The 24,211-nt window shown below is 36.8% G+C and overlaps 1 long non-coding RNA gene across 1 annotated transcript in view; it reads right to left on the bottom strand.

Moving 5' to 3' along the window:
- Positions 1 to 24,211, bottom strand: part of LOC137211192 (uncharacterized) — a 486,842-nt gene that overhangs the window by 87,803 nt on the left and 374,828 nt on the right. The window contains exon 10 of the long non-coding RNA XR_010936941.1: positions 16,153 to 16,329. This is a non-coding gene — a long non-coding RNA (uncharacterized lncRNA). The remainder of the gene's footprint in view (positions 1 to 16,152; positions 16,330 to 24,211) is intronic.

Raw genomic sequence — 24,211 nt, 5'->3', positions numbered from 1 at the left:
AAGTGATGCAAAATGGTGTTCCATCATTAACTCCCTCCCCTTCCCCTACTCACTGAAGAGTTCATGGGGCTGGGGGAATATTTTTAATGTTCTACGCTCCCTCTTGCTTCCATCTTTCTGACTTAATGATCTCTCCGTGTCCTCCTTGCTTTTGTCCCATTCTGCTTTGCACTGAGTCAACTGCACCCATATTTCTTTTCCCTTATAACTAAATAGAGCAAATTCTAAGTCTCTCTGGAATTGCTCAAAGTTCAGACTTCAAAGAGGAAAGACCTCATTAACTCTCTTGCTAAGGAGTTGCTTCCTCCAACAGATTCAGAAAAATGCCACTGCCATTTACTTTGATTTAGAGGATGACTCCTCTTCCCATTTGCCTTGCACTGAAACGTTATTTCTGAATACTTTGTTTGGAGTCATGTAGGTAGTTATACCATGACAGGCAAAGTTTTTGTTTTTATAATTCTTGCCTTTTGAGTTAGGAAAAAATTTTCTATATTTGTCTTGTCTGTAAGGGGTCTCCCTTTGGGTAGAAAATGGATGCCAAAACACTCCTAATTGCAGCAGTCTGAAACTACATTGTTTACTTCTGCATGCCTTCTATCATCGAGGCTACATATGTCTGATTCTTGAGAGATCTGAATTCTAACGTTTGCCAAAAGATGAGTCATCAAGCCATAGCTAATAAAATGTATACTACTGCTACTACTGCTAATACTATGAATTAACCCAGCTAGACTTTTAGAAGCTCAGATTTCATAAATAGGAAACAAGAAGAAGAAGAAATACTCCTCTAATATTTGGATGCTCTCATACTATTTGAGAAATAAATATTTTAAAAAATCAAAAGAAAACGTTAAGAAAAACTTTGCCAGAGAACGCCTTTTTTCACTTTCATTTCATGAGCTGTAACTATTGTCAGTGCTACAGCCATCTCTCCAGTAAAGCACCTTGTGTTTAGAATCAGCCAAATGAAAGGCCTGCAGCTATTTTACAAAAATTAATTATTAATGACTGTTTGATTTAACTTTAGCTCAGGCCAAGAAAAGAGCCTTGTACTCTGCAGCTTCTGTTTCTACCTGAGGTTTTATTTTCTTTTGTTTCCAACGTGTTTCCTATTGAATCGTATCTGTTTATCTCCTATGTGGATTCTGTACCCAGTATATTGACAATTAGGCTATTTGTCATTCTTGCTCGAAACTCAGAAAGTTACATACTTTTTAAAGGCTTTAAGAACCCTTCAAGATTAAAGCCCAGCAGAAAACTCCTCTCTCCAGATTTGCATTTTACAATCCATTATTTATTATTGTTGTTTGCCCTCAGAGCACTGTTCTTTATGTACTGCTGTGAGTTATATATACATAGTCCAAACTCATTATCTTTTTCCCTCTGTCTATCCAAACCTAAAACCCAAGAGAAGACTCTCATTTTCCATACTTGAGATAATGCCTCAAGTGGCAATGCCTCAGCCAAACAGCAGACCTGTTTTAAGTGACCTGTTTTCAACTTTGAGCTTGAAATGTCTAGGTGCATGTCATCTGTGGCAATTCATACATAAACCACTCCTGTTTCTGATTTCTCCAGGATCCTAGTGTCTGAATGGGTTGTTCTAGAGAGAAAATAATAAATGAAACATCAGACTAACTGCTTTCTAGCTCTCTTGGCTCATAACAATCTTTATTGTTCCAGATGCTCCCAATATATATCAACAGAATCAGATTCAAGACACAGAGCTCGCTTTCATAATTTTAACCACAAAGAACGCTTTCTCCCTTTCACTATTTCTAATAAAGTGACACGTTTTCCTTCAAAGGTTCTTCTATTTAGTATTGGGAGAACCACAGACAATTGTCTTTTCCAAACGATGAAATGTATATTGCCCAATAGCCTGAAAAATAAAAAAATAAAAGTCACGAGATAAAGGGGGCACACAAGAAAATCGATTCTAGTAACATAGAGTGTGTGTCATTTTAATCATTCTGCTTTACTCAGCTACTGACCCAAATCACTGGAAGTCTATCTTACTTACTGAGTTAAGCAATCTTTCAAATAGTATTTTGAATAAGGAAATGCTGTTACATTTTTTTTAGTTGAAATAAACTGTGGTTCAGCTTAAAGAAAACAATCCTGGTAGAGCTGATACAGCTGCCAAGAGTAGGATGTTACATGTAAAATTTACTTTTAGGAAAAGATTTAAGATCCTTTCAAGACAGATTTATCAGCCCAGACTCAGATAGTGAGTATAGGAAATCAATATTATGAATAAAGTTATTACCCATAAAAGTAAAATATTTTGGTACTTCTGTAAAATTACACAGCTATCTGAATAGCATGCTCTGCCTGGAATAGAACCTAATATAATAAGGCTTTTTACACATTATCTTGAATACTGATGTCTGTCATCACTCCGTGGTAATATATGTACGTAATATATATATATAAAATAAAAAGATAATTATATAAAATCCAGATAAAAATAATTATAATTTCTCATGCACATGTTTGGTGGTCTGCTGACGGCTGGCTGGGGCAGCCTGGTAATGGATACAGGAAGAACTGCCCCACTGACCCCAACCCAAATTGTTAACCTGTAAATTCTTAAACTAAATACATACAAATTGTTTTAAGGCAGTGAGTTTTTCCAGTAGTTTGTTACACAGAGTTACTGGGGCTACAGATAATGGATGATCTTTTGATGGAGGAAAGAACTTCATAAAGGGAGGCATAAGGGTACCAAAGAAAATCCTCCAATTCTCCACTGCTGCCCGTCAACATTCTAGAGTCCTAGTCTCCCTTTCCAAGGTATTGCTTTAGTCTGCAACCTTGGTTGCTAAAACTTCATCTAGAGTTAGAAGAAAAAAAGGATTTAAATCCTAGTTCTGGAGCTAATTGCTTCATTGAACCTCTTTAGGTTTCAATGTCCTCAGTAGTAGTACCTATGGTATGGAATTACTGTGGGAAGTGTACTGGGAAAATATAAATGATTCACATGTTGCCTGAACCATAGCACATGCTCAATAAATGATAGGCACTAAGGAAACACTGGCCAATAAATGACCATGTGTTTTTCTCATTCTTCAGGAAGCCAAATGGGTAAACATAGAGAAACAGGCAAGGGCAAACCCAAATGCACAAGGACTGGTCAAGGCCCTGCTTTGCCAAAGCTGCTAACATCTCGCTAGACAAAGCAAATCACATGCCTGACACAGAGTGTAAGTGAAGGGACGTTAACCACGCTATACAGCAAATGGTTTGAAAACACGAGGTTGGACAATTGGGCCCACTAGTCAAATCAATATACCAGAATCTATAACTTTTAATCTTATTTCTGAAGACTCCTTTCACCCTTGGCTTTCTCAGGCTATGATTCCACAAGAACAGTGATTTACAATAAATATAGATGTAGCTATATAAAATGATCTTCCAATACTGCTGGGCTCCATCATCAGAGAAGCACTGATTGCTTTGCTACTCAAAGGTGGTAACTGGACCAGAGGTTTTGACATTTGCAGTACCTTGACAGAAATTCAGGATCTTGGGCCATACCCAAGGCATACTGAATCATAACAAACATTTTAACAGGATATCCAGGTGACTTGTGAAAAACCACTGGCTATTAGATTTAGAATTCTGTTCTTAAATTTGTTCTCAATTGTGTTTGCTAAAGAAACAAACTGATATAATCAGAGGATTTTTAACTATAAGAATGGGAAACAAAAAATGGGTTTGACTCTCCAGTAATAACCTAACTTTTAAATAGATAAAAGACACTTCAGCAAAGAATATACACAAATAACCTATAAGCACATGAAAAGATGATTCGCTCCATTAGTCATTAGGGAAATGCAAATTAAAGCCATACTGAAACCCACGAGAATGGCTGAAATTAAAGAGACTGAAAAGATCTGCATGGATGTGGTGCATCTGGGACCCTTATAAAACTATTTTGGAAAGCAGTTTAACAATTTCTTACAAAGGTAAAGTTGTACCTACAACCACAGACCAGCAATTCCACTTTGAGTACATATCCAAGGGAAATGAAAGTGTATATCCACCAAATAACATGTACAAGAATGTTCATAGTCATTTTATTCATAATAGCTAAAACTGGAAATAATCCAAATGTCCATAAACGGGGGTATGGATAAACAAAATGTGGTTTATTCATGCAATGAAATACCCCTCAGCCGTAAAAAGGGATGACACACAGAACATACATTATCTCACTGACATTATTTTAGAGAACAAGGTCAAGTACAAGAAAACACTTATTGTATGATCCCATTTATCTGAAATTAAGGGACAGGGAAAATGAATCTATTTCTATAGAAATCCGAATGGTGGTTTTCTGTGGGTTGGTGGGAGATGTGGCTTGGATTAATCATAAAAGAACAAAAGAGATCCTTTACAGTGATGGTGAGCTATTGTATCTTGCTTTGGGCATTTTTACACAAGTATATCTATTTGGCAAAAACATATGGAACTTTGTGCATTTTATTATTTATAGATTAAACTTCAATAAAGAGGTGTTTATCACCTCACAGTTTTCAAATCACATATTCCCACATATGATCCTGTTTCAACACCCCTGTGGGTCCAGCAGGGCAGGTGTTACTATGAACTTTACAGATGAGAACATTAAAGCTCAGAGAGAGGTAACTTGCTAAAGTCTCCTGCACGCCCGTAGGTCTTTGACCACTATTTCACCTTCTTTACACTGTGTTTTCATTTCCCCAGCAGCAAGTGGGACCAAAACCCTAAGTATTCAAATAGAAAAGAGTTAACGGATTTAAAAGTGCTGAGAACTTTCCTGCTGGGATAGCACTATTTGAATACTAAGCATAGTCTTTGCATGTCAAATATACACTTTTGTCTCTTGCCCGCTGTTCCAGAGAATGCGGAAGCTTTCCAAACAGAGAACTGGAAAAGACCCTAGAAAAAGGAGACAATTGCTGCTAGGGGAGCACGCTTCTTTGTTTGGCCTGGAGCTATTCTTTCCTATGGTTTTTCCGAACCTTAGGGGAAAGATAAACATTTTGGACCAGTACTGAGAGACTACGTGGAAACTACAAAGTCCTGCGTCAAAGCCAACCTGAAGAGAGAAAGATTTAAGAGAAGCCATAGTGGGAGCCATGGGTCCAGCTAGCCATTGTGATTTGGTGATTTCTATACCCGAGGTGTCAGCAAGACAATAAAGAAGACAGAATTGGGATTGTGGCCTGGTTGCCAGAGGTCAGGGTAGGGCTTCAGATAGGACAGTTTCTCTACGCTCATCGGCTGCTTCAGAACACCAATAACTATTTCTAGTCCCCTGGCTGAACCTCTAGACCCACATCCTTGAAGCTAAGGGAATGATTTATTTGCTGGTACTAATATATATTTGAACCACTAAATCAATATGAAATTGATTCTATGCATATAACACACTGAACTGTCCCTTGCAGGAGAAATTGGTGACCTAACAAAAGGGCACCCTTGTGATACTTATCACAATTAGGCTTACGTGCACCTATGTAGTAAGACTGTATGTTGTTTACCATATTGTTGTTCTGATTCTTCTCAATAAAATCCAAGCTGGAGCTGGCTAGAAAAAAGACATGCGTATATACGGAGGGGGACGGTGTGAAGAGAATTGGTTCCTGTGATAACTGAAGGGTGGAAATAAATTAGTCCCGTGGTTTTTTTTAGCCTGGATGCACATTAGTGTCTTATCTGGAGCGTTTAATAAAGCACTTCTGTGTCCAGGTCTCATAGCCCAGAGATTCTAGTTTAATTGGTCTGAGGGGATAGAAAGGGAAGAGAGGTATGAATTGTCTTGGAAGCTCCACAGCCGTGTCTAATGTGCTGACCAGAGCTGAAGTAGGCAGAGGAGAGAGGATAGTTATTCAGAATGAAGCCCAGGTGTGTAGACCGGCCCTCCAAAATGCGTTGGTTCCAACAACTCCTACAGAAAGAAGAAAAGCATTCAAAGAGGTGGCCCTACTTTCAAGTCAGATGGAAAGTCAAAGGTAGACACACCAGAGACCCTAAAGCCAAGAAACTCTCCCAAAGGAAAAAGAAACACAGCCCCACAAGGGCCCTCATTGCTTCCGTCTTTGCTCCCAGCACATCTCATCCTGCTGCCACTTCTTATGCGAAATAAACATGGACTCAGGCTGTCGGCAGGGGTTCTCTGAATTAGGTATTGCCCCACATCCCACCTCATCTTACAAAGTGCTCAACAGCAACTTTCCCACTTTGAGTCACTTTGATCCAAGTTACACAGATAAGTCCCGAGGACTACATTAAAATACATTCACTTTACTGTTTCCTCTATACTGGAAAGTTGCATACCCACATCCTCCCAGCAATTAAAGATATATAAATTACAACTATCAGATATTCTTAGGATCAGATTTAGAGAAGATTAAAAAATAATACTCAACATAGGCAACAATGAGGGAAAGATGCTTTCTCATATTCTGCTGTTAGAACTCTAAATTTGTAAATTTGCCTGGGAGGACAATTTTTGTTTTTATATCAAGAGAAAACTTAAAAGTTCAGAACATATTTGATCCAACATTCCTCCTCTGGAAATTTATCATAAGGATACATACAAATACTTACCTAATCATGAGGACCATAACATTAAAACAACCTACATATTAATAAGGGTTTGAATAATTAAATCACTAAGTCCTTTCCATAAAAAATGATAGAAAAGAATATTTTACAAGATTAATATATGATCAGACAAAAAGTGAGTCATAAAGCAGAACATACACTAAAATCCCACTTTTGGTAAATATATATGCATAGAAAAAAGAGTGGACACATATATGTGGAATCTGAAAAAATTGGTACAGACAATCTTATTTACAAAGCAGAAACAGAGACACAGACTTAGAGAACAAACATATGGTTACTGAGAGGGAAGGGTGGCTGATGGGATGAATTGGGAGATTGGGATTGACATATATACACTATTGATACCATGTATAAAATAGATAACAATGAGAACCTACTGTATAGCACAGGGAACTCTACTCAATGCTCTGTGGTGACCTAAATGAGAAGAAAATCCAAAAAAGAGGGGATATATGTATACATATAGCTGATTCACTTTGCTGTACAGTATAACCTAACACAATATTGTAAAGCAACTATACTCCAATAAAATTTAGAATAAAATAAAATTAAATTTAAAAAGAGTGGAACTTGACAACAAACTCTTGGCAGTGATTATCTGGGTGAAGGAGCACTTTCTCCTATTGGGCTATAACTTCCTTTTATATTTTATAACTTTAATTTGTATTCCTTATATAATTAAGGCAAATGCATAACAGCAAAGAAAAAAGACTAAAAATCTATATGACAAAATATTAATAGTTGAGATGCAATCTTTGCCTACGTGTATTTTCAACATTTATAACAATGAATATCTATTACTATTATAACAAAAAATACCCCAAGTAATTTTAGTGTTTGTTTTGTTTTGTTTTGTTTTTTTGTGGTACGCGGGCCTCTCACCACTGCGGCCTCTCCCGTTGCGGAACACAGGCTCCGGACGCGCAGGCTCAGCAGCCATGGCTCACGGGCCCAGCACCTCCGCGGCATGTGGGATCTCCCCGGACCGGGGCACGAACCCATGTTCCCTGCATCGGCAGGCAGACTCTCAACCACTGCGCCACTAGGGAAGCCCCCAAAATTATTTTTAAAAACAACTGCAAATAAAAACTTTAAGCATTAACACAAGCCGACTTCAGCTTGAGAGGAAGAATCTGACCTTCCACTGCTGACAGTCTGTATGGGTTTTGAGAAGTGTCCTTGCCATTATGTGTAGCTTTGAGACCTCATAGCAGAAACCACTTGGACCTTTGTTCTACTTAGATATCTCCATTTTCTTTTGTGATGTTTCATTCTGCATTTAGAAGCAAAGGGAAATTTAACAACTTTGTGTCCTATGTTTTTTCACTCATATTTTTAATTGATCATTTTCCCACATTCAATTGCCCTAGTTCTTGACAACCCATACCCTATAAGCATCAAGCAATACTCTGATTACGTTGTGTCTGCAAATTTTCAGGTACCATTTAATACAGGAAATCCATCAGAGTATTCCCCTTGAAATTTCACATTCAGAAAAGGAGGAAGCTCTTTCAGGACTTCCAAACCTATCATCTTGAGGTACCAAAAGTATGCCAACTGAGAAAAGTTAACTGTCCACCAACTGTAGTCCGAGAATGCTGCTTATATACAAAGTTAACACCCCCTCCCCCACTTCCTTCTGTGGAAGAGCAATGTGTAATTTCCTGCAGACGTTACCTGAGATATCTGCCTCTGGACTGGAAGAACCTCTGCAGCCTCAGACTGACATGCTCTTACAGGAAGTGGTAAATGTTCACTGGAGATATTTCACAGTCAGACCCAGGCATTGTCCAGATAGATAAAAGGATATCTCAGGAAGAACTCCTGGGTTCACCCCAATACACACTTCTGGCCAGAGAGGCAGTGACATCACTCTCTACAACTCCCTGAGAGCAGACACTAAAACTTGTGCCCCATCATATCCTCAGCATTAGATGTACAGAAGTGTTTAATAATACTTACAGAGTAAGTGAATAAAAACATAAATGGATGAATGAATGAATGAATGAATGATGTTCCATGAAATTCTTCAGAGAGGGGAAATCTTTATACGAAAGAATTTTCATAGGATAAGATGTGGAATAAAAGCAAAAATTAAGACCCCATAACAGACAAATGACTGAAAACAGATTCTTTCTTAAGAATAAGTTTTAACAGATAAAAGGATGGAGACAGCACAAGGCCCCAAGCAGAAAAGGAAGAGGAGACTGTTAGAGGATGAATCTCCAGGAACACTGGAGGAAAACCTGGCCTACTTCAATGTTTACTGAAGACCATGGGGACCTTTCCACTGGTCCTTGCCATGGACCCACCAACCTCAGGGGTGTCTCAAGGATCTGCCCTCTTTGTTACCAAAGTTCTATCTTCCAAAATAGTTGACATAGAAGAGAAGATAGCCTCATTTCTGCAGAGAAGAAGCTGTTTCCTTCTCTTTTATCAGAAACTGAAATTATAAAATTCAAGGAGAGTTCCAGCTTCCCAAAGGAGTGAAAACAGAGCCATTGGGTGGGGCAAAAGCAGATTTAATCATTGTATCTGCTGCCTAACTCATTTCTGCTCCTCTCCTTCTTTACTCCTTGGTGATTAAAGATTAAAGATCCCATGGTGAATGTTCTGATAATATACTGCTATGTAATAAACTACTCTAAAACCTAGTGACTTAAAACCACCCCTATTTTATGGTATCTTATATTGATGTGGGTCAGAAATTCAGGCTCCACATAACGTCTGCCCTTTAAAAGACACTGCTAATATATCTGGTGAAGAACTTGTAACCAGAATATATTAAAAACTCTGAAAACCCAATAATAAAAAAGCAAACAATCCAAAAAAAAAGCAGGCAAGACATTGAAAGATGCTGCACCAGAGAAGATATATAAATGGCAAATAATCCCATCCCATCGCAAAAGATACGCGATATCATTAGTCATTAGGGTTCTGCAAATCAAAACCATGAGGAGATACTGCCACATAGTAATTTAAAGAGACTAAAAGAAGATTAGTAGTTTTCTGCCTGGAGACAGGAGCTGAAGGAAGGAAGAGGCGGTATCACAAAGGGACGCAAGCTAATTTGGGAAGTGACAGATACGTTCACTATCTTGACTGTGGTGATGGTTTCCCAGGGGTATACACAAATCAAAGCACATGAAGTTATTCAATTTAAATTTGTGCAGTTTACTGTGTGCCAATTGTACCTCAATACAGTTGTTTAAAAGAGAGAATGGAGAGCAGGAATCTTCCCTCCCACCTCTCATCCCACCATGAAAACCCAGAAATTTAGAACTTGTGGAGACATTAGTGTTAAAGAAATTTGAGGCTGATACTTTATGTTCCAAATGAGGAAATCACACCTCAGACAAAAGAGGTGATTTGCTTAAGGTCACACAGCTGTTGGCTACAGTTTCAAGCTCCTGTCTCTCTACTTCCTACTGATCTCTGCAAAAAGGCGCCTCGTTTTACAACTGCAAAGGAAACACGCTCAAAGTGTTTCAGGATCAGTTAATCTGACTGAAAGTGTGATTTAAAAGTAGACTAACATAGGTACTAATTTAATTGAAGGACATCTAAAACTCTGATTTAAAAAAGCCACAATCTTTCTGGCCTAAAGAACTTGAGGATAGAGTTTGGAATAATCACAGGCCCTGGAAAGTGAGTGGGGGAATCCTGGAAAGGTGAGAGCTAGAAAAGGAGAATCCCAAATTTTATTTATAAATTCCACCCAAATCTCTGTTTAATCCCTGAGCCAGGTATGCATAAAACAGTCAAACAGAAGATAGAAGAACTAAACTGATATTGGAGTTGCTGCCTAAGATACAAAGTTGGCAGTTTCAGCCCATTCATTTAATTGCCTGCTAAAACAATACAATCACTCTTCAGTAGAATACAACAGAATCCAGAGACTCTAACATAATATTCAGGATACAATCCAAAATTACTAGACATATTAAAAATAGCAAAATGTAATCCATTTTCAACAGAAAAGATAGTCAACAGAGACTGACTCCAAGATGGCCCAGATGTTAGAATTAGCAGACAGGAATCACTATTACAGCTATGTTCAATGATGTAAAGAATGATGTGGCTTAACGTAAACTCAACTATTGAGGTATTCTTCTCTTAGTCTACTATCAGACACTGAGTAATAGCTTACTGTTTTCTGGAAACTATACTGACTTCTGTGGGATATCTTTTCCATCCCTCACCCAAAGGGATTTCTGATCCCAATACTCCACTCTTCCAGCCACAGGTAGGTCCAGGCAGGGGTTACATGATCCAAACCATGTGAACCTAAGTCTCTCCATAGGATTTTTCATACTGAGATTTGGGATGGAGATTCTGAGATGAAAGACTTGAAAGCTACTGGCAGCCATCTCCCACACAATGGGGAGAAAGTTGATCTCCAGTAGAAGTAAAGTAGATGCAGCTTCCCTAAGAAAGAAGTCACATAAAAAATCTTGGCAACATTTGAATACTGGTTCCAGTTGATCCTGAGTCCAGCTATATCCACTGCTTACATGAGATAACAAATTCCCACATTTTCGTTTAATTTAGTTCAAATTGGAATTCTGATAACCAAAAACTAAATGTTTTGTAAAATACAGACCTAAAGAACAGAGAAGATGTGTCAATGGAAGAAATCACAATGTCAAATAAGTAGTGCCAGAGAACTTTCAGGATAGAGAGTAGTTTCAGGGAGAGAGATACCAGAAAACACAATGAAGGGCTTGCTTAGCACTTGCACACAACCTCTTCTTTCCACTTCTACTTCACTTGAGATAAAACATTGAGAGAGGTAGACAGGAAGCAGCAGTAGGAACTGAAAAGTCTTTGGGAGGTTGCCAAGGAAACCATTCGTTCATTCATTACTAAAGACTTACCATGGTTGAAGGTGTATATGGGTTGCTAAGAATACAAGAAAGAAAAATAGACAGTTCCTCTCCTCATGGAGCTTCAGTCTTGTGCTGTGCTACTTTTGAGAAAGAATACTATTGCTATAGCATAACTTGAGGCCAAGGGAGATGTCAGCTTAACACACCAAAAATCACAAGCTGCTTCTGGCATGCAGAACCAGGTAAGAAGTTGCTGGTACATTGTCACAAAAAAAGAGAGAATTCCAGAAAGATCAGTGATCAACGAGCCCTATAAGCATGCCGAATCCCATGACAGATCTTCATAAGGAAGAATAGATATGCCTCAATGTAGAGAAACACAAAGGAAGGAAATTAGGAGGATGTTGACATGCTAGGAGGCATGTTTCTCCAGGGATTCAACTCTCTAAGAAGCCATCTCCACTCTCCTCTCTACCAGGCTTGGAGGAGAGGAGTTGTCTATAGATGGGTGCACAGTGTCTTTAGTGTCAGCTGAGCTAAAGGTCACGGACAGTGCATGATTAGAACTTGGAGGTCTGAAAGCAGACTTCTCTAACAGTGTGAAGCGTCCTTCCTTCTCCACAGGAGAGTTGGAAACACCGATCACAGCCAAACAAAGCAGTTCTGTGACCTCATTTAACAAGTAAATGAAATCTCATGGCCATCCCAGGATGTCAGCTGTCATCCCAGCCATCACATTCTGCCTGGCAGGCTGGGAAATGAGGTGCAGAATAACATATTCAGCTTTTGCCGATGAGCGCTGGCTCTTAGGCTCATCAGTCAGCCCTGGTATACTCCAGAGTGTTCCTGGAGGGGCTTTCAGCACCAAAAGTGTTTTCTGAAGGCAAAATTCTGTACAAATGGAGAAGAGAGTACCTTGATTTTATTCAACTGTCAGATGGCTCAAGATCACCCAAGTTGTCTGTGTTGTTAACAAGCCCTGTCTCCTGTCAAGACTGTCTACCCAGGAGTATCCTCAGCAGTCCTCAAAGTCTGCAAACTCTAAAGTAGATCAAAGTGCATACGTGTGAATACACGTATGGGCAGCTGAAAACCAGATCTGAGCAGGTCCGCAGTCAACAGGGGTTGTCTTTGGAGATGGGACATTTTTCTTGGATTGAGAGTCCTCTCAAGGACATTATATCAGGTGCACGATAAATATCTGTTGAATGGATCATGTTTCCAAGAACAGCTGAACATAGTTTTGTCTCAGCAGTTGGCTTAATGAGACTGAAGAGCAGTGAATGGGTGCTGAGCAGTAAAGCTTTGTCCAGGAATCAGGGAAGGCTTCCCTAACACAGTGGCCTGGAGGATGAGGGAAATGAACCCAAATTCAAGAGAGAGAGGATTAACCTTTGAGGCAAAGGGAATGTTATCTGAAGGCCTGGTGCATGTGGCTGGACCAGAGCAAGTGAGGAGTGATGAAATGAGGCTGGAGGGCAAGCCAGCTAGTCAAGACCAAAGACAAGGGCTAGGGAATGCAGCCCGCACTGGCGGCAGGGACTGCAAAGTTCAAGGCAAAGAGTTTGGGCACAGAAAGGGAGAAGAACTGGGGCCAATAATTCAATTCACCAGTGAAGACCACCACTACCACATTCTTTTAAGAATTAAAAAAAAAAAAGATAGAAGGAGGTTTTAAATTGTTTTGAAAATAACTACAGATTTAATAAAATGAAAATAGTGATGACCTCACTCTTCCTCTGGAATGCTAAGTACCAGGATAAATGGAACATGATATGGTAGGCTGAATAATAGCCTCCCCCCAAGAGGTCCCCATCCAAATTCCCACAACATGTGAATATGTTGTCTTACTAGGTAAAAGGGACTTTGCAGATGATCAGTTAAGGATTTTGAGAGGAGGTGATCCTAGATTATACAAGTAGGCCCAGTGTAATCATAAGGGTCTTTATAAGAGAAAGGCAGGAAGATCAAATCAGAAAGAGATGAAATAATGGAAAAGCAGAGGTCAGAGAGGAGAGCAGATGTTATGGTGCTGGCTTGGAAGATGGAGGAAGCAACACTGAGTCAAAATGTGAGTGCCCTCTATAAGCTGGAAAAGGCAAGCAAACAGACTCTCCCCTAGAGCTTCCAAAAGGAACCAGTCCTGCTAACGCGTTTATGTTAGTCCATGAAATTGATTTCAGACTTCCAACTCCCAAAACTGTAAGATAACATATTAGTGTTGTTTTAAGCCACTGTCTGTGGCAATTTGTTAAAGGAGCAATAGGATACTAATATACATGGTCTAAAGAAATTTGAAGGGGAAAAGTTGTGCCTTAAATTTATTTACCTGCTAAGTTATTTTTAATGTATGAAGGAAATAGAAAAATACTATCAGGAAGTCAAGGGCTCAGTAAATATACTTATGTATAGCAATTTATTGATCAAATCTCTGTTTAGATAGTTTCAATGAATAATATCACTTCGTTTCATAATACCCGTTAGACACTACTGAATTTTTGTGATCAATTTTTTGGTTGACTGTAATATGTCTTAAGTAATTTATCAAGAAAAAGCATGTGCATGTTATTTCAGAGTTTTTGTGTATCTAGGAAGATATGTTTATTGCTGTAGTACATAAGCATTAGCTTGGCTTGTTTTAAATTTTTAGGGCAAAATCTTTTGTTCATAAACATAGCTTTAAGTGTTTTCATGTTGAACAATAAGGAATAAAAATTAATCGAGCTTTGTGTTAAACCTCAGATCTTTATGAAAGATACAACAACAAGCAAAACATAAAATAATTCAGAATAGAGTTAGTTACTGTTACTGTTGGGCAAAATCAAGCGAAATCAATCAAATGGACAGACTTTTGGCATATCCAATTTTTAAAAGAGAATAAAACACAAATAAGACTATTAGGAAAGATATATGAGAGAGAGAGGGAGAGGTTAAGATTAATAAAGAAATATTTTTTACAATCACTATTAAAACTCTGCATTAAAAAAAATGGACAATATCTAGATAGAACTGTAATGCTCAAAACTTTTCTCAGCACCCCTTTAAACACTTAAAATGTATTGAGGAACCCAAAGTGCCTTTGTTTATGTTTGTCATACCTATTACTATTTACCATATTAGAAATTAAACTATTTATTTAATAATAAATTAATAGTCATATCTATTAGGAATTTTTTGAGTTAGGAATTGTTTTTCATTATTTTTTGTTAAAGAATAGTTGATTTACAAAGCTAGGAATATTTAAAACACAAGAATATGGAAGCACGTTTCTCTCAGATATCAGAATAATGACATCATTACACATAATTTACTTTCTGGAAAACTCCATACACCCAGAAGAGAATGAGAATAAAAGAGCAAACAACAGCTTGGTTTTATTATGAAAATAATTTTGACCTCACAGTGCCCTAAAAAATATTTCAGACTGCACTTTGAAAATCAGTGGTCTAGTATAGACTACCAACTTACAACTGTGTAATGAAAATTATCAAAATTAATTCAAAGAAAGTTTAAAAATAAAAAAAGCAGAATAAACCAAATACCTACAAAGGACTTGAAAATGTTATCAAAGATTTAGGTACAAATAAGACTCCAACCTGAGGTGGGGCTAATATAAGTTGCATATAACATCCTAAAATAGAGCCCAAAATAAAAGAAGGAAACTAAAAATCAGTTTTATTAATGAAATTAGTGCAAAAATATTGAGTAAAATATTAGTAAGTTAGAGAGGTGGGTTAACAGTTAATAGTGGTGGTCAAGGACTGGTCTGGCCAAGCTCTGACATCAGTGCTTTTTCATGAAGCAAGGTAACCCCCTAACCCCTTTTGCCTGCAATGCTGCTGAACTTTTTGCTTTATCAATCCTTTTCCAGTTTTGTCATTTAAAGAGCTTTAAAATTTCTATCCTCTGTAAGAGTTATTCCTGTCTTTGCAGTAAAAGCAGGAAACAAAATTCTTGTATTGATAAAATATCTGAACCTATGTAAATGCTTAATGATGTACTAATTTCCTGTTTGAGTAGCTATAAGTTTGCACACTTTTCTTAAAAATTGTGTAAGAACGTAAGAGTATATTAAATTATTTACCCACACAAAGAATCGTTTTTCCCAGAAATTCAATGTTGACTTACTATTCATTTGATTCATATTGCTAATATATAGTACATTACATTAAGAAATTTAAAAATATTTCAATAAGTGTCAGAAAAATATTTGCTAATATTCACCATACTTATCACTGACTTTTTAAGAAAACTAAGAATAAAAGAATCTTTTTCAACATAATAAAGAATATCTAACTTATGCCAATAAACAACATAATACTGGATAGTAAAATACTAGAGTGATTTCCATTTAAATCAAAGAATCACATTAGAAAATCTTTAATCACCATTATCATTTTACATGGTTCCGAGAGATATTAGAAAGAAATGGGACAAGAAGCAAAATTATACATTCAACTGCATAAAAAATTTTTAAAAGCATGTATTAAGAAGACAAATTGAAAAGTAAACCATGAACTTGGAAAACATATATAACGATCTCTAATCAATCAATAAGAAAATTGCTTACGTGCAATATTAATTATCTATTACTGCATAACAAATAATCCCCAAATTTGGTGGCTTAAAATAGTAACCATTTAGTATTCCTCTCAGTCTCTGTGGGTCAGGAATTTGGGAATTCTAGGTTGGGTCTCACCTGAGGCCATAGTCAAACGCTGCAGTCACCTGGAGGTTGGCTGCGGCTGGAGGATCCCATTCACCCCTGGTTCACATACATGGTGCTGGCTGCTGGTGAGAGTCCTCACTTCCTCTCCTCAGGGACTGCTTGTGCATCTTCATGTCATGATGTCTGGTTACCTCCAGAGCAAGAGACCTAAGAGATCACGTCAGAAGCCACAAAGCTTTTTAATGACTTAATCTTGGAAGTCTTAGTCCATCAATAATCAGCTGGTCACATAGGCCAGTCTTAATGTAAAAGGGAGATGTTCAAGGGCCTGAATACCAGGATCACTGGGGGCCCTCTTGGAAAATAACAACTGCACACACCAATAGGAAAATGTGGCCAAAGACATTCGTGGACAGTTCATAGAACAATAAATACAAATGGCCAATTAATGTTTTAAAATTCTAATCTGATTATATTCAAAGAGGTAGAAAGTAGAATAAGAGAGTATTTTTCATACATTACAAATAGATAACTCAAAGTAAAAAACAAAACAAAAACAAACAAAAAAAACTTGAAGAAAAAATACAATGAAAAGTTTCTATTCCACTATCCCAAACTGAAGCAACTCATGCTACCAGATCCTATGTGCTTTTCTAGAAAGATTCTTTGCATATACAAGCAAATATGTGTGTTTTCATAATTAACATCTTATTGTTATTTTTAGGCTTATATTATATCCTGGAGTTTATTTGGTATCAGTACATATAAAACTACCTTATATATTAATTTCTGCATAAAAATTGTAGTGGATATCGAGGTTGCTTCCCAGTGACCTTCCACTTTTCCACCTCCTTTGTGTCTCTGCACTAAAGTTTGAGTGAGACTCATACCGTCTGTAACTCCAGGGATGTTGTCCCTGTTCAACAGTGATTATTTCAGTGTCAAATGGCCAATGTTGGCCCAATCAAAATGAAGCCTAGATTTTTTTTTTTTTTAATGATTGGGGAGTTGCTCCCTCTCTCCATGAGATGAAGAAGCCCAGAGCATTTTTTAATCACAAGTGGAGGCAGCCAAGCCATGTACTTTAGCAGATAATGCAGAAGGCAGAGCAGAGAAAGTAGGTCTTTGGGGATAGTAAGAGTCAAGAATATGAGAGTCAGGAGGTTAAGGTCACCCTGAAGTCTACTCTGCCTCTGGACTGTCAAGTTATCAATGGATTTTCTTATAGTGTAAGCCAATTTGGGTTAGATTTCTGTTATTTTTAGCACTGAGAGCTCTAATTGATCCAGTAGTCTATGGTGTGACTATACCATATTTATATAACCAACCTCCTATAGATGGATAGTTGGGTGGCTTACAGCCTTTGGCTATTACAAACAAGGGGTCATGAATATTTTTGTACACATGACTTTGAGACCAAGCTTGAACATATCTGGAGAAACCCTAGAAACTAATTAAATTGCTATCAAAAGAGAAACGAAATTTTAGCAGGAGTTTCCAAATTTCCCTCCATATAATTTGTAGCAATTTTTACACATATTCACAAAATATGAAAATATCTGTTTCTCAAACACTCATTGACACAGTGTTATCAAAGTTTTTAATCATCAAAGATTTTGTTTCCAGAAGCAATATTTAAAGTTGATAAAGGTATCATAAAGTAGGTACCCCGTATGCTTCTGTTTAATTATGTACAACCTTTCTGGGAAGCAGTCAGCAATATGAATCAAGGAATTAAAATTCGCTTTTTTAAACTGAGATTTAATTAACATATAACATTATGTATGTTTAAAGTGTACAATATGTTGATTTGATACACATGTTGTATTGCAATATAATTACCACTGTAGCATTAGCTAACACCTCCATCACCTCACATAATTATTATTTCTTTTTTCTGGTGAGAACATTTAAGATCTTTTCTCTCCACTTTGGGGACTCAATCATGAGGAAAACTTCAGCGATGTGGATAGCAGTTTATACATAAGAAAACGCTGAATTATTATTTTTAAAGATACTGAAAATAAGAACAAGTTGTAAAATAAGTTATGGCTTATCCATAGGATGAATAGTATCTAGACATTAAATATCATGTTTTTGAAAAACAATAATAGTGAAATATGCTTCTTATATAAAATTAAATAAGCATTCATTTAAAGTAACATGCTAATTTTGAAGTATACACACTCATACACACATATGTATATGTATTCCTCTGTATTTGACATATATGTATAAATATGATTTATATATCTATATATGCATATAGGTGTTAAAGGATTTAGGCACCAAACTATTCTGGTTTTTCTTTTTTTGGCAGATTTAGCAGTAATTGATTCTTAATTTCTTCTTAAAAATCTTTTACATTTCTAAAATTCCATGCAATGAACATGTGTTATTTCATAATCAGAAAAATGTTCCCTTCTTTTACTATTCCTTGACTTAAGCTTGACAAGGAATTTGAATTCATAATTAATTGGAGGAAGGGAAATGAAACATCATGAAACTTTCTGGTTCATGAAACTTTCAACATGAGTGAAAAATGAATATTCTCTAACATTTCTGACATGCTGATATCTCTACTTAAGACCCTCCATTTTTTAAGTTGTTAGGCCATGAAAATATTCATTACCTATTTTAAATACCTCTGCCAAGGCTCATACATATTTTTTTGGAAATAATTAACCTAGCAGTATGAAATTCCAGAGCACAGGACACCTATGAGAGGAAGTTAACATCCAAAATACAGACTGATATAAATAGTTCAATATTTTATTCATTCGGTTTTCATTCCTTCATTTCTACTTGCATTATGTACCATAATAATGAGTAAAACAGATCATTATCTTTAGAATGGGAAAATAGACATTCACACAAATAAATGTAAGTTGTGACTTTGAAAAATGTCACTAAGGGAGAGAGGCAGCATAAGTAAGTTCCTTAAAACATGGACCCCTTCTGTTGGTTCCATGGATCCCCTTCATGGATCTGATGAGATTGATCCCTTCCGTCATATACTAGCTATGTGACCATGGGAAAGTTACTTAACCTCTCTGTCCTCAGTTTGCTGATATGTAAAATGGAAAATTTTAAAGTATCTATTTCATAGGATTGTTATAAGTATTAATCGAGCTAATATTTTAAATGCTTATATGATGTTTGACACATAGCCACTTCTAGTTGAATGTTTCATAAATAAGGGTACAGAATGGAGTACATGTATAGAGCACATTTAACGGGGAGCAATAAATGACGGAGATGGCCAGAGAAGTCCTTCCTGCATCACTGGTGATTGAATGGCAAGAGCTCCCTACTTGAAGAGCGTGGGGTGAGGGAGTTGTGTAAGATTAAAGCACAATGTGGAGAAAAGTGAGGACAGACAATGCAGGGCGTGTTTGGCCACATTAAATATTTGGGGTTTTATTTTACTAAACTGTTATACAGAAGGTGTGACTTGATCAGGTTTCTGTTTGAAGAGAAAAAATTATTCTGACTATGGAGTAAGGACTGGAAGAGGACAACTGACAATAAGGGAGAGTCTGTTAGAAAACGATTACAATACTCTAGGCGAGAGTATTCTACAACAAGGGCAGAGGCAGTAGAGAAGAAAGAGGGACACATTGGAAAAGCATTGGGAGGAAAAATAAATCTTCCTAGTGGGAGATCAGGTATTGAGAATAAGAGAGAGGGAAATGTTAAGATTAATTCCTTTGTTTTCTAGAGCTATACTGAGTCAAAGACCACTGGGTGTAAAGACTGTAAGTGGCAAATGGAGCATGACTTTGAATCTAAATAAGTTGAGTTTGAGGTAACATTGAATCATCCAAGTAAAAAGATTATGTACTCAGTTAGTTATATGAATCTGAAGCTCAAGGGGATTGCAAAGCTGGAATACAACATCAAATTTTATTACATGATAGATATTAAAACCAAATTGGAAAATTTTGACTATAAGGTGGGACAAGGTAAAGGGATGGAAACAAGGATAGATGGGAATTTGGGGTAAAGGAAGGATTTTCAGAGTTTGTTTTTATGGAGAGCTTCAAAAATTGATAAGAAAAAGCTATTTGAGAAGATGTTAAATATACAAGACAAGGAAAGTATAATCAATAGCACAAGAATTTTGAGTAGGCAAATAAATGAATTAGGCTTAAAGAAAAGAAGACCTCTATTGATGAAAAGGAGGACAGGCTAGATCCTGACGTAGGATCCAGAGCCTGTAGCAAATAGCCACCTCTTGTTCATCCTGCCCAATCAACATAATGTCATTGATATGATGTATGCATGCAATGTTCTGTGGGCTCCAGATCCCCTTATATCCTATTATGAGAGAAGGAGAATGAGTTAACATAGCCCTAGGTAGGGCAAACCTATTAATAAATACTTTTGTCCTTTCCATGAAAATATGGACTATTTCTGATCCTCTTATTAGAATACAAAAAAAATGCATTTACCAAATTAATGGCCCAGTGTCATTTAGCTGAGGCTTTCTATATCTCCTCAAGCAACAATGAAACACCTGGCACAATGGCTGCTTACAGGGCTACTATGTGTTTGAACTTGCAGTGATCTACAGTTATTCTCTAGGATCCATCAGTATCTGAAAGAGGCCAGACTGACAAATTAAAAGGAGATAAGGAAATGATAAGGGACTACCGCCCCACTATCTGTGCCATGCTCTACTACACCCTTGCCCCAGAATGTGCGAGCCAGCATGGGTGGAGGAAGTTTCAGAGGTTTCTATTAGGCTGTCCTCATTATGTTATCTCTTATCTAACAGGCAAAATACTCAATGAAAAAATGACCCCAACTACAAGTATGTTCATCCTAGTTATGCATTCGGGAAATGACCACTGAGTAGATCCGTGGAACCAGTAGACCCATTAGAAACTGGATTTTAGTCAGAACTCCATTTATTATCTTACCTTCATAAACCAGTATTCTAGCAGGGGAACCGTGATGATGCTTTGGTTCCCCAAGCATCAAATTCACTTTCTACTTGTGTCTAATAGTCCTTGAAATGTCTGAGCATTTCCCTCTCCCACGTATGTAGCAATCTGAGTAAATGACTTAGGTCTTTCAGGGGAGGGACTGTGAAATCATTATAATATACAATTGCCAGGAAGTTGCTGTGACCTTCTTCCTAGGAATGAGGCCACCTGTTAGTCAATGGGTTCCAGATCTGAAAATTGGCTCAGGTCCTAGAACTAAGCAAGGGATTATGACTTTTTATTGGACTGGCTGCACTCAGCTTCCCGACACATATCTACAACATGATTTAGCTAAGAAAAATGAATGCATGTATTCATACCAAAGCTTGTACATAAATGTTCGCAGCAGCTTTATTTGCAATACCCAAAAGCTGAAAACAAAAACCCAAACAAACTCAAAATGTCCATCAACTTGTGAATTGATAAACATAACATTGTGGTATATTCATACGCAGCAATACAGTGGAATTTCAATACATGAAGTCAATTAAAATATGAAACACCATGGGTGGAAAACTGTAAAATGAAAGCAGTCAAAGACAAAAGCAACTTATACGATTCTATTCATATAAATTCTGGCTGGAAAAGGCAAAACTATAGTTCCAGAAAAATCTGTAATCACCTAAGTCTATGGATTAAAGGAGGATAGGTTTCAAAGATGCAGAGAAAACTTTTTATAGTATTAGAAATATTGTATATCTTGATTATGGTATGATAACTGTATGTAACTACCAAAATTCATCAAACTGTACACTTAAATGGATTTCACTGTACGTAATTATGGTACAATAAAGCTGGAGGGAAAAGATGCTATGCTAAGCACTAAGGAAATAAAAGGATATTAAAAACAATATTCCTGTACTCAAACAATGTATAATTTTGTAAACAAGAGAAAAATATACAGAATATGTTGAATAAATACATAATGTGAGGCATACCATGAAAAGAGTTCAAAATGTTATGAAGATTTACAGGTGAAAGAGGTCACTTCCATTTGGGGAGCTCTGACAGAGCTTACTGAAGGAGGTAACATTTGAATTAAATCCTGACGGATGGGTTAGATAGCTAAGGGAAGAAGAAATTTCAGAAGAAATGGATTAGGAAGGCATTTATCTTTATTTATATTTATAAAAACCATGGAGTATATTTGAAAAATGTTTAACTGGGACATAAATTTCATATAGGAAATTTTTCAGAGATAAGGCAATAAAGACCAATTAGAGCTTACAATTCTAGTGTGTAAGCAACAGAAGCTGCTGAGAGTTGTGTGGCCAGAACTTTGTTTCAGATGAAGATTATACTGGTAGCTCAGTGCAGGATGGATTGAACAAGAGGCATGGATACTGTGCTAGGCTATGGTACTGAAATTTTCCCATTTGAGAATGCTGAAATAAGAACAGATAAGAAAAGTATACATATGAGAGTTTGTAGAACAAGAAACTGGGGGCTGACTGGATATCTTGGTGGAAATGAAAGATGAGGAAGATAATCCTCAAAGAATGTTTCCTCATAAAATTACTATTGAGCAGAATTATTATCAGAAGTCTCTGAAAATTAAAGTTGGTTTGGATTAGGTGATTACCTGGTCACTCAGTGAACAGTTATAGAGTACCAACTCTGCACCAGACAGGATATATAGGATATACAGTGAGGAACCAGACAGATAAAGTCTTTGTCTTGAAAGGGTTTTTATTCTCCTTTGAGAAGACAGACAAAAGCATGTAAATATTTGTGATTTATTTTAAATATAAGGTGATTCATTACAATTAGGAGATTGTGACTTCCTCTCAATGGAATACTACACATCAAATTGTGTTTATGGAATCAGCAAGTTAAAAAATGGAGCTAGTGAGCATAGAATGTTACTGAAAAGGAAACTCATAGAAAGTAGCAGTTTCAAGAAAGATACCAGCATGTTGAAAGAAAGAAAAGGAAAAAAAAAAAAGAAAGAAAGAAAGAAGGAAAGGAAGAAAGAAAGGGAAAGAAAGTTCTTGAAGATGTGAAATAAAGGAAATAATTAATAGTTCAAGTTCTGCAAAAGGGATGGGATTGTGAGCATAGTATAAACCACTGGCCTTGAGAGGAAAATGAATCTTCTTTCTCCATTATAAGAATTAAGGCTTTATAAGAATTAAGAATAAGGTGACAGATGAAAATATTAATACAAAGTAAATGTAAGGTGGGAAATACCTGAGGGAATATGAGTTGGGAAACGTTTGACTTTTTTTTAGATGGTGTTATTAATCTTGGTGAAAATAAAAGGGGATATGGATTGGTTTCCAGGTCTGAAGAGAGAAAAACATCTATGGAATAGCAGCTATGAAGACTATGGCTCTGCAGCATAGCAACTGGCTAGCAGGGTTCGCTGAGAGCTCATCAAAGGTTATTTGCCATGAATTTAGAGCACCTAAATCAGTATGACTTTCTCCAGCAATCCAAGAGCAGGGAATGTAAAAAATTCAGGTTGTAGATCAAAGTTAAATCAAATTAAATACATAAATAAATGAAAAATACGGAGGAAAGTCAAGGGCGTCAGGTATAAAAACGTGTTATTGAAATGGATGATGATGATGTGTTCAAATGTAAGTTGAAAATTCAGAATCTTGGGGAGAAGTCACCATCAGTCCATGATAAAATGGCAAGCTGATAAGAATAAGGCAGTTGTGAAAGCGGAAAGAAGACTGTAGACAGAAAGCAATAGCAGAAACTAAGATAAAGGATTACAGAAGTTCCTAGAAATAATATAGTCAGGAGGAGGTATTAGGCGTTAATTAAAAGTATTGTATACAGTAAAGGTTTCAAAAGTATTTTTTCAAATTTCAATCCACTGTTTATTTACAGATCTCTATGTGAAATCCCAAGGTGTTAATTAAAGTCTTTATAAACATTTACACATAGTAATTTCACAATTCTTTGAGGAGATATGAAGAAGCACTTCTCTTTTGAATACAGTTTATTTTTACAAGTGGTTGTTATTAATGTGAAGTTTAAAAAAGGAAACTTCAGATGCCTTCTCTGTGCTGTTGGCAACAGTCTCTTTTTTGGCCAGAAAAGCAAGATGATGTGATTGGATTACAGACTAGAAAATTCCTAAATGG

This window comes from Pseudorca crassidens, chromosome 18 (genome assembly GCF_039906515.1).
Source record: "Pseudorca crassidens isolate mPseCra1 chromosome 18, mPseCra1.hap1, whole genome shotgun sequence".
NCBI lineage: Eukaryota > Metazoa > Chordata > Mammalia > Artiodactyla > Delphinidae > Pseudorca > Pseudorca crassidens.
This window is presented reverse-complemented; position numbering and strand designations above follow the sequence as displayed.